This window comes from Schistocerca americana, unplaced genomic scaffold (assembly GCF_021461395.2).
Source record: "Schistocerca americana isolate TAMUIC-IGC-003095 unplaced genomic scaffold, iqSchAmer2.1 HiC_scaffold_33, whole genome shotgun sequence".
Classification (NCBI taxonomy): Eukaryota; Metazoa; Arthropoda; class Insecta; order Orthoptera; family Acrididae; genus Schistocerca; species Schistocerca americana.
In genome coordinates, this window is record NW_025726049.1 from 2733873 (window position 1) to 2752517 (window position 18645).

The following is an 18645-nucleotide window of genomic DNA, read 5'->3' on the forward strand; positions in this document are numbered from 1 at the left end:
GGTTTACTGTATCCCTCTGACAGTCTTATTGACCATGAAACACAGAAATTGCATCGGAATTAAATACAAAAGGCACAATGCCGACTTAAGTACACGAAAACTGACTCTTAATACTGTCTATGGTTTTAACCATTCCTGTGACACAAGTTATAGATTCCGATGCTTCACTTCAGGTTTACTGTACCCCTCTGACCTTCTTATTGACGATGAAACGCAGACATTGCATCGGAATTAAATACAAAAGGCACATTGCCGACTTAAGTACAAGAAAACTCACTCTTCTTACTTTCTATGATTTGAACTATTCCTGTGACATTAGTTATAGATTCCGATGCTTCAGTGCAGGTTTTCTGTATCCCTCTGACCTTCGTATTATCGAGGAAACACAGAAATTGCATCGGCATTAAATACAAAATGCACAATGCCGACTTAAGTATAAGAAAACTGATTCTTCTTACGGTCTATGTTTTTAACCAATCCTGTGACACTAGTTATAGATTCCAAAGCTTCACTGCTGGTTTACTGTATCCTTTGGACCTTAGTATTGACGACGAAACACAGAAATTGCATCGGAATTAAATAGAAAAGCACAATGCCGACTTAGGTACAAGAAAACTGATTCTTCTTACTGTCTATGTTTTTAACCAATCCTGTGACACTAGTTATAGATTCCAAAGCTTCACTGCTGGTTTACTGTATCCTTTGGACCTTAGTATTGACGACGAAACACAGAAATTGCATCGGAATTAAATAGAAAAGCACAATGCCGACTTAGGTACAAGAAAACTGACTCTTCTTTCTGTCTATGATTTGAACATTTCCAGTGGCACTAGTTATAGATTCCGATGCTTCACTTCAGGTTTACTGTATCCCTTCTTATTGACGATGAACACAGGAATTGCATCGGAATTATACAGAAAATGCACAATGCCGACTTAAGTACAAGAAGACTGGCTCTTCTTACTGTCTATGTTTTGAAGCTTTTGTGTGAGACCGGTTTTAGATTCCAATGCTTCACTTCAGGTTTACTATATCCCTTGGACCTTCTTATTGACGACGAAACACAGAAACTGCATCGGAATTAAATGGAAAAGGCACAATGCCGACTTAAGTACATGAAAACTGACTCTTCTTACTGTCTATGTTTTGAACCATTCCTGTGAGACTAGTTATAGATTCCGATGCATCACTTCAGGTTTACTGTATCCCTCTGACCTTCTTATTGACGATGAAACACAGATATTGCATCGGAATTAAATACAAAAGGCACAATGCCGACTTAAGTACAAGAAAACTGACTCTTCTTACTGTCTATGCTTTGATCCATTCCTGTGACACTAGTTATACATTCCGATGCTTCACTTCAGTTTTACTGTATCCCTCTGAGCTTCTTATTGGCGATCAAACACAGAAATTGCATCGGAATTAAATACAAAAGGCACAATGCACACTCAAGTACTAGAAGACTGGCTCTCCTTACTGTCTATGATTTGAACCTTTCCTGTGAGACCAGTTTTAGATTCCGATGCTTGACTTCAGGTTTACTGTATCCCTTGGACCTTCATATTGACGACGAAACACAGAAATTGCATAGGACACAAATTGAAAAGGCACAATGCCGACTCAAGGTCAAGAAAACTGATTTTTCTTAATGTCCATGTTTTGAACCATTCCTGTGACACTAGTTAAAGATTCCGATGCTTCACTTCAGGTTTACTGTATCCCTCTGACCTTCTTATTGACGATGAAACACAGAAATTGCATCGGAATTAAATTCAAAAGGCACAATGACGACTCAAGTACAAGAAGACTGGCTCTTCTAACTGTCTATGTTTTGAACCTTTCCTGTGAGTCCGGTTTTAGATTCCGATGCTTCTCTTCAGGTTCACTGTATCCCTTGGACCTTCTTATTGACGACGAAACACAGAAATTGCATCGGAATTATTTAGATAAGGCACAATGCTGACTTAAATACAAGAAAATTGACTCCTCTTACTGTCTATGTTTTGAACCATTGCTGTGACACTAGTTATAGATTCCGATGCTTCACTTCAGGTTTGCTGTATCACTCTGACCGTCTTATTGACGATGAAACACAGAAATTGCATCGGAATTAAATACAAATGGAACAATGCCGACTTAATTATAAGAAAACTGACTGTTCTTAGTGCCTATGGTTTGAACCACTCCTGTGGCACTAGTTATAGACTCCGATGCTTCACTTCAGGTTTACTGTATCCCTTCTTATTGACGATGGAACACAGAAATTGAATCGGAATTAAATACAAAAGGCACAATAACCACTCAAGTACAAGAAGACTGGCTCTTCTTACTGTCTATGTTTTGAACCATTCATGTGAGACCAGTTTTGGATTCCGATGCTTGACTTCAGGTTTACTGTATCCCTCTGACCTTCTTACTGACGATGAAACACAGATAATGCATTGGAATTAAATACAAAAGGCACAATGACGACTTAATTGTAATAAAACTGACTCTTCTTACTGTCTATGATTTGAACCATTTGTGTGACACTAGTTGTAGATGCCGATGCTTCACTTCAGGTTTACAGTAACCCTCTGACCTTCTTATTGACGATGAATCACAGAAATTGCATCGGAATTAAATACAAAAGGCACAATGACGACTCAAGTACAAGAAGACTGGCTCTTCTTACTGTCTATATTTTGAACCTTTCCTGTGAGTCCGCTTTTAGATTCCGATGCTTCACTTCAGGTTTACTGTATCCCTTGGTTCTTCTTATTGACGACGTAACACAGATATTGCATCGGAATCATATAGAAAAGGCACAATGCCGACTTAAATACAAGATAACTGACTCCTCTTACTGTCTATGTTTTGAACCATTGCTGTGACACTAGTTATAGATTCCGATGCTTCACTTCAGGTTTTCTGTATCACTCTGACCGTCTTATTGACGATGAAACACAGAAGTTGCATGGGAATTAAATACAAAAGGCACAATGCCGACTTAATTGTAATAAAACTGACTCTTCTTACTGTCTATGATTTGAACCATTTGTGTGACACTAGTTATAGATGCCGATGCTTCACTTCAGGTTTACAGTAACCCTCTGACCTTCGTATTGACGATGAAACAGAGAAATTGCATCGGAATTTGAATACAAAAGGCAAAATGCCGACTTAAGTACAAGAAGACTGACTCTTCTTAGTGTCTATGTTTTGAACCATTCCTGTGACACTAGTTATAGGTTCCGATGCTTCTCTTCAGGTTCACCGTATCCCTCTGACCTTCTTATTGTCGATGAAACATAGAGATTGCATCGGAATTGTATACAAAAGGCACAATGCCGACTTAAGTACAAGGAAACTGACTCTTCTTACTGTCTGTGTTTTGAACCATTCCTGTGACACTAGTTATAGGTTCCGATGCTTCACTTCACGTTTACTGTATCCCTCTGACCTTCTTATTGACGATGAAACACAGAAATTGCCTCGGAATTAAATACAAAAGGCACAATGCCGACTTAAGTACAAGAAAACTGACGCTTCTTACTGTTTGTGTTTTGAACCACTCCTGTGACACTAGTTATAGATTCCGATGCTTCACTTCAGATTTACTGTATCCCTCTGACCTTCTTATTGACGATGAAACACAGAAATTGCATCGGAATTAAATACAAAAGGCACAATGTCGACTCAAGTACAAGAGGACTGGCTCTTCTTACTGTCTATGTTTTGAACCTTTCCTGTGAGTCCGGTTTTAGATTCCGATGCTTCACTTCAGGTTTACTGTATCCCTTGGCCCTTCTTATTGACGACGAAACACAGAAATTGCATCGGATTTATATAGAAAAGGCACAATGCCGACTTAAATACAAGAAAACTAACTCTTCTTACTGTCTATGCTTTGATCCATTCCTGTGACACTAGTTATAGATTCCGATGCTTCACTTCAGGTTTAATGTATCCCTCCGACCCTCTAATTGATGATGAAACACAGAAATTGCCACGGAATTAAGTACAAAAGGCACAATGCCGACTTAAGTACAAGAAAACTGACGCTTCTTACTGTTTGTGTTTTGAACCACTCCTGTGACACTAGTTATAGGTTCCGATGCTTCACTTCAGGTTTACTGTATCCCTCTGACCTTCTTATTGACGATTAAACACAGAAATTGCATCCGAATTAAATAGAAAAACACAATGCCGACTTAAGTACAAGAAGACTTGCTCTTCTTACTGTCTATGTTTTGAACCTTGCCTGTAACACTATCTATGGATTCCGATGCTTCACTTCAGGTTTACTGTATCCCTCTGACCTTCTTATTGACGATGAAACACAGAAATTGCACGGGAATTAAATACAAAAGGCACCATGCCGACTTAAGTACAAGTAAACTGACTTTTCTTACTGCCTATGGTTTTAACCATTCCTGTGACACTAGTTATAGATGCCGATACTTCACTTCAGGTATACTGTATCCCTCTGATCTTCTTATAGACGATGAAACACAGAAATTGCATCGAAATTAAATATAAAAGGCACAATTCCGACTTAAGTACAAGAAAACTGACTCTTCTTACTGTCTATACTTTGAACCATTCCTGTGACACTTGTTATATATTCCGATGCTTCATCTCAGGTTTACTGTATCCCTCTGACCTTATTGACGATGAAACACAGAAATTGCATCGGAATTAAATACAAAAGGCACAATGCCGACTTAAGTACAAGAAAACTGACTCTTCTTACTGTCTATGTTTTGAACCTTTCTTGTGAGACCAGTTTTAGATTCCGATGCTTGACTTCAGGTTTACTGTATCCCTCTGACCTTCCTATTGACGATGAAACACAGAAATTGCATCGGAATTAAATACAAAAGGCACAGTGACGACTCAAGTACAAGAAGACTGGCTCTTCTTACTGTCTATATTTTGAACCTTTCCTGTGAGTCGGGTTTTAGATTGAGATGCTTCACATCAGGTTTACTGTATCCCTTGGCCCTTCTTATTGACGACGTAACACAGATATTGCATCGGAATTATATAGAAAAGGCACAATGCCGACTTAAATACAAAAAAACTGACTCCTCTTACTGTCTATGTTTTGAACCATTGCTGTGACACTAGTTATAGTTTCCGATGCTTCACTTCAGGTTTGCTGCATCACTCTGACCGTCTTATTGACGATGAAACACAGACATTGCATCGGAATTAAATACAAAAGGCACAATGCCGACTTCATTATAATAAAACTGACTCTTCTTACTGTCTATGCTTTGAACCATTCCTGTGGCACTAGTTATAGACTCCAATGCTTCACTTCAGGTTTACTGTATCCTTCTGACCCTCTTATTGACGATGAAACACCGAAATTGCATCGGAATTAAATACAAAAGGCACAATGCCGACTTAAGTACAAGTAAACTGACTTTTCTTACTGTCTATGATTTGAACCATTTGTGTGACACTAGTTATAGATTCCGATGCTTCACTTCAGGTTTACTGTAACCCTCTGACCTTCGTATTGACGATGAAACAGAGAAATTGCATCGGAATTGAATACAAAAGGCACAATGCCGACTTAAGTACAAGAATACTGACTCTTCTTAGTGTCTATGTTTTGAACCATTCCTGTGACACTAGCTATAGATTCCGATGCTTCACTTCAGGATCACTGTATCCCTCTGAACTTCTTATTGTCGATGAAACATAGAAATTCCATCGGCATTTTGTACAAAATGCACAATGGCGACTCAAGTACAAGAAAATTGATTCTTCTTATTGCCTATGTTTTGAACAATACCTGTGACACTAGTTATAGATTCCGATGCCTCACTTCAGGAATACTGTATCCCTCTGACCTTCTTATTGACGATGAAACACAGATATTGCATCGGAATTAAATACGAAAGGCACAATGCCGACTTAAGTAAATGAAAACTGACTCTTCTTACTGTCTATGTTTTGGACCATTCCTGTGACACTAGTTATAGATTCCGATGCTTCACTTCAGGTTTACTGTATCCCTCTGACCCTCTTATTGACGATGAAACACAGAAATTTAATCGGCATTAAATACAAAAGGCACAATGCCGACTTAAGTACAACAAATCTGACTCTTCTTACTGTCCATGCTTTGAACATCTCCTTTGACACTAGTTATAGATTCCGAAGCTTCACTTTAGGTTTACTGTATCCCTCTGACCTTCTTATTGACGATGAAACACAGAAATTGCATCGGAATTAAATACGAAAGGCACAATGCCGACTTAAGAAAAAAGAAAACTGACTCTTCTTACTGTCTATGTTTTGAACCATTCCTGTGACACTAGTTATAGATTCCGATGCTTCACTTCATGTTTACTGTATCCCTCTGACCTTCTTATTGACGATGAAACACAGAAATTTAATCGGCATTAAATACAAAAGGCACAATGCCGTCTTAAGTACAAGAAATCTGACTCTTCTTACTGTCTATGCTTTGAACATCTCCTTTGACGCTAGTTATAGATTCCGATGCTTCACTTCAGGTTTACTGTATCCCTCTGACCTTCTTATTGACGATGAAACACAGAAATTACATGGGAATTAAATACAAAAGGCATTATGCCCGTAAAGTTCATGTAAACTGACTTTTCTTACTGTCTATGGTTTTAACCATTCCTGTGACACTAGTTATAGATTCCGATGCTCCACTTCAGGTATACTGTATCCCTCTGACCTTCTTATTGACGATGACACACAGAAATTGCATCGGAATTAGATACAAAAGGCACATTGCCAACTTAAGTACAAGAAAACTGACTCTTCTTACTGTCTATGCTTTGAAACATTCCTGTGACACTAGTTATAGATGCCGATACTTCACTTCAGGTTTACTGTATCCCTCTGACCTTCTCATTGACGATGAAACACAGAAATTGCATCGGAATTGAATACAAAAGGCACAATGCCGACTTAGGTACAAGAATACTGACTCTTCTTAGTGTCTATGTTTTGAACCATTCCTGTGACACTAGCTATAGATTCCGATGCTTCACTTCAGGATCACTGTATCCCTCTGAACTTCTTATTGTCGATGAAACATAGAAATTCCATCGGCATTTTATACAAAATGCACAATGGCGACTCAAGTACAAGAAAATTGATTCTTCTTATTGCCTATGTTTTGAACAATACCTGTGACACTAGTTATAGATTCCGATGCCTCACTTCAGGAATACTGTATCCCTCTGACCTTCTTATTGACGATGAAACACAGATATTGCATCGGAATTAAATACGAAAGGCACAATGCCGACTTAAGTAAATGAAAACTGACTCTTCTTACTATCTATGTTTTGGACCATTCCTGTGACACTAGTTATAGATTCCGATGCTTCACTTCAGGTTTACTGTATCCCTCTGACCCTCTTATTGACGATGAAACACAGAAATTTAATCGGCATTAAATACAAAAGGCACAATGCCGACTTAAGTACAACAAATCTGACTCTTCTTACTGTCCATGCTTTGAACATCTCCTTTGACACTAGTTATAGATTCCGAAGCTTCACTTTAGGTTTACTGTATCCCTCTGACCTTCTTATTGACGATGAAACACAGAAATTGCATCGGAATTAAATACGAAAGGCACAATGCCGACTTAAGAAAAAAGAAAACTGACTCTTCTTACTGTCTATGTTTTGAACCATTCCTGTGACACTAGTTATAGATTCCGATGCTTCACTTCATGTTTACTGTATCCCTCTGACCTTCTTATTGACGATGAAACACAGAAATTTAATCGGCATTAAATACAAAAGGCATTATGCCCGTTTAAGTTCAAGTAAACTGACTTTTCTTACTGTCTATGGTTTTAACCATTCCTGTGACACTAGTTATAGATTCCGATGCTCCACTTCAGGTATACTGTATCCCTCTGACCTTCTTATTGACGATGACACACAGAAATTGCATCGGAATTAGATACAAAAGGCACAATGCCAACTTAAGTACAAGAAAACTGACTCTTCTTACTGTCTATGCTTTGAAACATTCCTGTGACACTAGTTATAGATGCCGATACTTCACTTCAGGTTTACTGTATCCCTCTGACCTTCTCATTGACGATGAAACACAGAAATTGCATCGAAATTAAATATAAAAGGCACAATGCCGACCTAAGTACAATAAAACTGACTCTTCTTACTGTCTATACTTTGAACCATTCCTGTGACACTTGTCATAGTTTCCGATGCTTCATCTCAGGTTTACTGTATCCCTCTGACCTTATTGACGATGAAACACAGAAATTGCATCGGAATTAAATACAAAAGGCACAATGCCGACTTAAGTACAAGGAAACTGACTCTTCTTACTGTCTGTGTTTTGAACCATTCCTGTCACACTAGTTATAGATTCCGATGCTTCACTTCAGGTTTACTGTATCCCTCTGACCTTCTTATTGACGATGAAACGCAGAAATTGCCTCGGAATTAAATACAAAAGGCACAATGAAGACTTAAGTACGAGAAAACCGACGCTTCTTACTGTTTGTGTTTTGAACCACTCCTGTGACACTAGTTGTAGATTCCGATGCTTCACTTCAGGTTTACTGTATCCCTCTGACCTTCTTATTGACGATGAAACACAGAAATTACATGGGAACTAAATACAAATGGCACTATGCCGACTTCATTATAATAAAACTGACTTATCTTATTGTCTATGCTTTGAACCATTCCTGTGGCACTAGTTATCGACTCCGATGCTTCACTTCAGGTTTACTGTATCCTTCTGACCTTCTTATTGACGATGAAACACCGAAATTGCTTCGGAATTAAATACAAAAGGCACAATGCCGACTTAAGTACAAGTAAACTGACTCTTCTTACTGTCTATGATTTGAACCATTTGTGTGACACTAGTTATAGATTCCGATTCTTCACTTCAGGTTTACTGTAACCCTCTGACCTTCGTATTGACGATGAAACAGAGAAATTGCATCGGAATTGAATACAAAAGGCACAATGCCGACTTAAGTACAAGAAGACTGACTCTTCTTACTGTCTATGTTTTGAACCTTTCCTGTGAGACCGGTTCTAGATACCAATGCTTCACTTCAGGTTTACTATATCCCTTGGACCTTCTTATTGACGACGAAACACAGAAATTTAATCGGCATTGAATACAAAAGGCACAATGCCGACTTAAGTAAAAGAAAACTGACTCTTCTTACTGTCTATGTTTTGAACCATTCCTGTGACACTAGTTATAGATTCCGATGCTTCACTTCACGTTTACTGTATCCCTCTGACCTTCTTATTGACGATGAAACACAGAAATTTATTCGGCATTAAATACAAAAGGCACAATGATGACTTAAGTACAAGAAATCTGACACTTCTTACTGTCTCTGTTTTGAACATCTCCTTTGACACTAGTTATAGATTCCGATGCTTCACTACAGATTTAATGTATCCCTCTGACCTTCTTATTGACGATGAAACACAGAAATTTCATGGGAATTAAATACAAAAGGCACTATGCCGACTTAAGTACAAGTAAACTGACTTTTCTTACTGTCTATGGTTTTAGCCATTCCTGTGACACTAGTTACAGATTCCGGTGCTCCACTTCAAGTATACTGTATCCCTATGACCTTGTTATTGACGATGACACACAGAAATTGTATCGCAATTAAATACAAAAGGCATAATACCGACTTAAGTACAAGAAAACTGGCTCTTCCTACTCTCTATGCTTTTAACCATTCCTGTGACACTAGTTATAGGTTCCGATGGTTCACTTCATTTTTACTGTATCCCTCTGACCTTCTTATTGACGATGAAACACAGAAATTGCATCGGAATTGAATACAAAAGGCACAATGCCAACTTAAGTACAAGAAAACTGACTCTTCTTACAGTCTATGTTTTGAAACATTCCTGTGACACTAGTTATAGATGCCGATACTTCCCTTCAGGTATACTGTATCCCTCTGACCTTCTTATTGACGATGACACACAGAAATTGCATCGAAATTAAATATAAAAGGCACAATGCCGACTTAAGTACAAGAAAACTGACTCTTCTTACTGTCTATACTTTGAACCATTCCTGTGACACTTGTTATAGATTCCGATGCTTCATCTCAGGTTTACTGTATCCCTCTGACCTTATTGACGATGAAACACAGAAATTGCATCCTAATTAAATACAAAAGGCACAATGCCGACTTAAGTACAAGGAAACTGACTCTTCTTACTGTCTATGTTTTGAACCTTTCTTGTGAGACCAGTTTTAGATTCCGATGCTTGACTTCAGGTTTACTGTATCCTTTGGACCTTCATATTGACGACGAATCACAGAAATTGCATCGGAATTAAATGGAAAAGGCACAATGCCGACTAAAGTTCAAGAAAACTGATTCTTCTTAATGTAAATGTTTTGAACCATTCCTGTGACACTAGTTATAGATTCCGATGCTTCACTTCAGGTTTACTGTATCCCTCTGACCTTCTTATTGACGATGAAACACAGAAATTGCATCGGAATTAAATACAAAAGGCACAATGACGACTCAAGTACAAGAAGACTGGCCCTTCTTACTGTCTATATTTTGAACCTTTCCTGTGAGTCCGGTTTTAGATTCAGATGCTTCACTTCAGGTTTATTGTATCCCTTGGCCCTTCTTATTGACGACGTAACACAGATATTGCATCGGAATTATATAGAAAAGGCACAATGCCGACTTAAATACAAAAAAACTGACTCATCTTACTGTCCATGTTTTGAACATCTCCTTTGACACTAGTTATAGATTCCGATGCCTCACTTTAGGTTTACTGTATCCCTCTGACCTTCTTATTGACGATGAAACACAGAAACTGCATCGGAATTAAACACGAAAGGCACAATGCCGACTTAAGTAAAAGAAAACTGACTCTTCTTACTGTCTATGTTTTGAACCATTCCTGTGACACTAGTTATAGATTCCGATGCTTCACTTCAGGTTTACTGTATCCCTCTGACCTTCTTATTGACGATGAAACACAGAAATTTAATCGGCATTAAATACAAAAGGCACAATGCCGTCTTAAGTACAAGAAATCTGACTCTTCTTACTGTCTATGTTTTGAACATCTCCTTTGACACTAGTTATAGATTCCGATGCTTCACTTCAGGTTTACTGTATCCCTCTGACCTTCTTATTGACGATGAAACACAGAAATTACATGGAAATTAAATACAAAAGGCACTATGCCGAGTTAAGTTCAAGTAAACTGACTTTTCTTACTGTCTATGGTTTTAACCATTCCTGTGACACTAGTTATAGATTCCGATGCTCCACTTCAGGTTCACCGTATCCCTCTGACCTTCTTATTGTCGATGAAACATAGAGATTGCATCGGAATTTTATACAAAAGGCACAATGCCGACTTACGTACAAGAAAATTGATTCTTCTTATTGTCTATGTTTTGAACCATTCCTGTGACACTAGTTATAGATTCCGATGCCTCACTTCAGGAATATCGTATTCCTTTGACCTTCTTATTGACGATGAAACACAGAAAATGCATCGGAATTAAATACGAAAGGCACAATGCCGACTTCAGTAAAAGAAAACTGACTCTTCTTACTGTCTATGTTTAGAAACCATTCCTGTGACACTAGTTATAGATTCCGATGCTTCACTTCAGGTTTACTGTATCCCTCTGACCTTCTTATTGACGATGAAACACAGAAATTCAATCGCATTAAATACAAGAGGCACAATGCCAACTTAAGTACAAGAATCTGACTCTTCTTACTGTCCATGTTTTGAACATCTCCTTTGACACTAGTTATAGATTCCGATGCTTCACTTCAGGTTTACTGTATCCCTCTGACCTTCTCATTGACGATGAAACACAGAAATTGCATCGGAATTAAATACGAAAGGCACAACGCCGACTAAAGTAAAAGAAAACTGACTCTTCTTACTGTCTATGTTTTGAACCATTCCTGTGACACTAGTTATAGATTCCGATGCTTCACTTCAGGTTTACTGTATCCCTCTGACCTTCTTATTGACGATGAAACACAGAAATTGCATGGGGAATTAAATACAAAAGGCACTATGCCGACTTAAGTACAAGGTAAAACTGACTTTTCTTACTGTCTATGGTTTTAACCATTCCTGTGACACTAGTTATAGATGCCGATACTTCACTTCAGGGTATACTGTATCCCTCTGACCTTCTTATTCACGATGAAACACAGAAATTGCATGGAAATAAAATATAAATGGCACAATTCCGACCTAAGTACAAGAGAACTGACTCTTCTTACTGTCTATACTTTGAGCCCATTCCTGTGATACTTGTTATAGATTCCGATGCTTCATCTCAGGTTTACTGTATCCCTCTGACCTTATTGACGATGAAACACAGAAATTGCATCGGAATTAGATACAAAAGGCACAATGCCGACTTAAGTACAAGGAAACTGACTCTTCTTACTGTCTGTGTTTTGAACCATTCCTGTGACACTAGTTGTAGGTTCCGATGCTTCACTTCACGTTTACTGTATCCCTCTGACCTTCTTATTGACGATGAAACACAGAAATTGCCTCTGGAATTAAATACAAAAGGCACAATACCGTCTTAAGTACAAGAAAACTGACGCTTCTTACTGTTTGTGTTTTTGAACCACTCCTGTGACACTAGTTGTAGATTTCGATGCTTCACTTCAGGTTTTACTGCATCCATCTGACCTTCTTATTGACGATGAAACACAGAAATTGCATCGCAATACAAACAATAGGCACAATGCCGACTTAAGTACAAGAAGACTGCCTCTTCTTACTGTCTATGTTTTGAACTATTCCTGTGACACTAGTTATAGATTCCGAAGCTTCACTTCAGATTTACTGTATCCCTCTGACCTTCTTATTGACGATGAAACACAGAAACTGCATCGGAATTAAATACAAAAGGCACAATGTCGACTCAAGTACAAGAAGACTGGCTCTTCTTACTGTCTATGTTTTGAACCTTTCCTGTGAGTCCGGTTTTAGATTCGATGCTTCACTTCAGGTTTACTGTATCCCTTGGCCCTTCTTATTGACGACGAAACACAGAAATTGCATCGGATTTATATAGAAAAGGCACAATGCCGACTTAAATACAAGAAAACTGACTCTTCTTACTGTCTATGCTTTGATCCATTCCTGTGACACTAGTTATAGATTCCGATGCTTCACTTCAGGTTTACTGTATCCCTCCGACCCTCTAATTGATGATGAAACACAGAAATTGCCTCGGAATTAAGTACAAAAGGCACAATGCCGACTTAAGTACAAAAAAAACTGACGCTTCTTACTGTTTGTGTTTTGAACCACACCTGTGACACTAGTTATAGGTTCCGATGCTACACTTCAGGTTTACTGTATCCCTCTGTCCTTCTTATTGACGATTAAACACAGAAATTGCATCCGAATTAAATAGAAAAGCACAATGCCGACTTAAGAAGACTTGCTCTTCTTACTGTCTATGTTTTGAACCTTGCCTGTAACACTAGTTATAGATTCCGATGCTTCACTTCAGGTTTACTGTATCCCTCTGACCTTCTTATTGACGATGAAACACAGAAATTGCATGGGAATTAAATACAAAAGGCACTATGCCGACTTAAGTACAAGTAAACTGACTTTTCTTACTGCCTATGGTTTTAACCATTCCTGTGACACTAGTTATTGATGCCGATACTTCACTTCAGGTATACTGTATCCCTCTGACCTTCTTATTTACGATGACACACAGAAATTGCATCGGAATTAAATACAAAAGGCACAATGCCAACTTAAGTTGAAGAAAACTGACTCTTCTTACTGTCTATGTTTTGAAACATTCCTGTGACTCTAGTTATAGATGCCGATACTTCACTTCAGGTTTACTGTATCCCTCTGACCTTCTTATTGACGATGAAACACAGAAATTGCATCGAAATTAAATATAAAAGGCACAATGCCGACTTAAGTACAAGAAAACTGACTCTTCTTACTGTCTATACTTTGAACCATTCCTGTGACACTTGTCATAGTTTCCGATGCTTCATCTCAGGTTTACTGTATCCCTCTGACCTTATTGACGATGAAACACAGAAATTGCATCGGAATTGAATACAAAAGGCACAATGCCGACTTAAGTACAAGGAAACTGACTCTTCTTACTGTCTGTGTTTTGAACCATTCCTGTGACACTAGTTATAGATTCCAATGCTTCACTTCAGGTTTACTGTATCCCTCTGACCTTCTTATTGACGATGAAACACAGAAATTACATCGGAATACAAGCAAAAGGCAAAATGCCGACTTAAGCATAAGAAAACTGACTCTTCTTACTGTCTATGCTTTGACCCATTCCTGTGACACTAGTTAAAGGTTCCGATGCTTCACTTCAGGTTTACTGTATCCCTCTGACCTTCTCATTGACGATGAAACACAGAAATTGCACCGGAATTAAATTCAAAAGGCACAATGCACACTCAAGTACTAGAAGACTGGCTCTTCCTACTGTCTATGATTTGAACCTTTCCTGTGAGACCAGTTTTAGATTCCGATGCTTCACTTCAGGTTTACTGTATCCCTTGGTTCTTCTTATTGACGACGTAACACAGATATTGCATCGGAATCATATAGAAAAGGCACAATGCCGACTTACATACAAGAAAACTGACTCCTCTTACTGTCTATGTTTTGAACCATTGCTGTGACACTAGTTATAGATTCCGATGCTTCACTTCAGGTTTTCTGTATCACTCTGACCGTCTTATTGACGATGAAACACAGAAATTGCATCGGAATTAAATACAAAATTCACAATGCCGACTTAGTTATAATAAAACTGACTCTTCTTACTGTCTATGATTTGAACCATTTGTGTGACACTAGTTATAGATTCCGATGCTTCACTTCAGGTTTACAGTAACCCTCTGACCTTCGTATTGACGATGAAAAAGAGAAATTGCATCGGAATTTGAATAGAAAAGGCACAATGCCGACTTAAGTACAAGAAGACTGACTCTTCTTACTGTCTATGTTTTGAACCATTCCTGTGACACTAGTTATAGATTCCGATGCTTCTCTTCAGGTTCACCGTATCCCTCTGACCTTCTTATTGTCGATGAAACATAGAGATTGCATCGGAATTGTATACAAAAGGCACAATGCCGACTTAAGTACAAGAAAATTGATTCTTCTTATTGTCTATGTTTTGAACCTTTCCTGTGACACTAGTTATAGATTCCGATGCCTCACTTCAGGAATATCGTATTCCTTTGACCTTCTTATTGACGATGAAACACAGAAAATGCATCGGAATTAAATACGAAAGGCACAATGCCGACTTCAGTAAAAGAAAACTGACTCTTCTTACTGTCTATGTTTAGAAACCATTCCTGTGACACTAGTTATAGATTCCGATGCTTCACTTCAGTTTTACTGTATCCCTCTGACCTTCTTATTGACGATGAAACACAGAAATTCAATCGGCATTAAATACAAAAGGCACAATGCCAACTTAAGTACAAGAAATCTGACTCTTCTTACTGTCCATGTTTTGAACATCTCCTTTGACACTAGTTATAGATTCCGATGCTTCACTTCAGGTTTACTGTATCCCTCTGACCTTCTCATTGACGATGAAACACAGAAATTGCATCGGAATTAAATACGAAAGGCACAATGCCGACTAAAGTAAAAGAAAACTGACTCTTCTTACTGTCCATGTTTTGAACCATTCCTGTGACACTAGTTATAGATTCCGATGCTTCACTTCAGGTTTACTGTATCCCTCTGACCTTCTTATTGACGATGAAACACAGAAATTGCATGGGAATTAAATACAAAAGGCACTATGCCGACTTAAGTACAAGTAAACTGACTTTTCTTACTGTCTATGGTTTTAACCATTCCTGTGACACTAGTTATAGATGCCGATACTTCACTTCAGGTATACTGTATCCCTCTGACCTTCTTATTCACGATGAAACACAGAAATTGCATGGAAATAAAATATAAATGGCACAATTCCGACCTAAGTACAAGAGAACTGACTCTTCTTACTGTCTATACTTTGAGCCATTCCTGTGATACTTGTTATAGATTCCGATGCTTCATCTCAGGTTTACTGTATCCCTCTGACCTTATTGACGATGAAACACAGAAATTGCATCGGAATTAGATACAAAAGGCACAATGCCGACTTAAGTACAAGGAAACTGACTCTTCTTACTGTCTGTGTTTTGAACCATTCCTGTGACACTAGTTGTAGGTTCCGATGCTTCACTTCACGTTTACTGTATCCCTCTGACCTTCTTATTGACGATGAAACACAGAAATTGCCTCTGAATTAAATACAAAAGGCACAATACCGTCTTAAGTACAAGAAAACTGACGCTTCTTACTATTTGTGTTTTGAACCACTCCTGTGACACTAGTTGTAGATTTCGATGCTTCACTTCAGGTTTACTGTATCCATCTGACCTTCTTATTGACGATGAAACACAGAAATTGCATCGCAATACAAACAATAGGCACAATGCCGACTTAAGTACAAGAAGACTGCCTCTTCTTACTGTCTATGTTTTGAACTATTCCTGTGACACTAGTTATAGATTCCGAAGCTTCACTTCAGATTTACTGTATCCCTCTGACCTTCTTATTGACGATGAAACACAGAAACTGCATCGGAATTAAATACAAAAGGCACAATGTCGACTCAAGTACAAGAAGACTGGCTCTTCTTACTGTCTATGCTTTGATCCATTCCTGTGACACTAGTTATAGATTCCGATGCTTCACTTCAGGTTTACTGTATCCCTCCGACCCTCTAATTGATGATGAAACACAGAAATTGCCTCGGAATTAAGTACAAAAGGCACAATGCCGACTTAAGTACAAAAAAACTGACGCTTCTTACTGTTTGTGTTTTGAACCACACCTGTGACACTAGTTATAGGTTCCGATGCTACACTTCAGGTTTACTGTATCCCTCTGACCTTCTTATTGACGATTAAACACAGAAATTGCATCCGAATTCAATAGAAAAGCACAATGCCGACTTAAGTACAAGAAGACTTGCTCTTCTTACTGTCTATGCTTTGAACCTTGCCTGTAACACTAGTTATAGATTCCGATGCTTCACTTCAGGTTTACTGCATCCCTCTGACCTTATTGACGATGAAACACAGAAATTGCATCGGAATTAAATACAAAAGGCACAATGCCGACTTAAGTACAAGGAAACTGACTCTTCTTACTGTCTATGTTTTGAACCTTTCTTGTGAGACCAGTTTTAGATTCCGATGCTTGACTTCAGGTTTACTGTATCCCTTGGACCTTCATATTGACGACGAATCACAGAAATTCCATCGGAATTAAATACAAAAGGCACAATGACGACTCAAGTACAAGAAGACTGGCTCTTCTTACTGTCTATATTTTGAACCTTTCCTGTGAGTCCGGTTTTAGATTCAGATGCTTCACATCAGGTTTACTGTATCCCTTGGCCCTTCTTATTGACGACGTAACACAGATATTGCATCGGAATTATATAGAAAAGGCACAATGCCGACTTAAATACAAAAAAACTGACTCCTCTTACTGTCTATGTTTTGAACCATTGCTGTGACACTAGTTATAGATTCCGATGCTTCACTTCAGGTTTGCTGTATCACTCTGACCGTCTTATTGACGATGAAACACAGACATTGCATCGGAATTAAATACAAAAGGCACAATGCCACTTCATTTTAATAAAACTGACTCTTCTTACTGTCTATGTTTTGAACCATTCCTGTGGCACTTGTTATAGTCTCCGATGCTTCACTTCAGGTTTACTGTATCCTTCTGACCTTCTTATTGACGATGAAACACCGAAATTGCATCGGAATTAAATACAAAAGGCACAATGCCGACTTAAGTACAAGTAAACTGACTTTTCTTACTGTCTATGATTTGAACCATTTGTGTGACACTAGTTATAGATTCCGATGCTTCACTTCAGGTTTACTGTAACCCTCTGACCTTCGTATTGACGATGAAACAGAGAAATTGCATCGGAATTGAACACAAAAGGCACAATGCCGACTTAAGTACAAGAATACTGACTCTTCTTAGTGTCTATGTTTTGAACCATTCCTGTGACACTAGTTATAGATTCCGATGCTTCACTTCAGGTTCACTGTATCCCTCTGAACTTCTTATTGTCGATGAAACATAGAAATTCCATCGGCATTTTATACAAAAGGCACAATGCCGACTCAAGTACAAGAAAATTGATTCTTCTTATTGCCTATGTTTTGAACAATTCCTGTGACACTGGTTATAGATTCCGATGCCTCACTTCAGGAATACTGTATCCCTCTGACCTACTTATTGACGATGAAACACAGAAATTGCATCGGAATTAAATACGAAAGGCACAATGCCGACTTAAGTAAATGAAAACTGACTCTTCTTACTGTCTATGTTTTGGACCATTCCTGTGACACTAGTTATAGATTTCGATGCTTCACTTCAGGTTTACTGTATCCCTCTGACCCTCTTATTGACGATGAAACACAGAAATTTAATCGGCATTAAATACAAAAGGCACAATGCCGACTTAAGTACAACAAATCTGACTCTT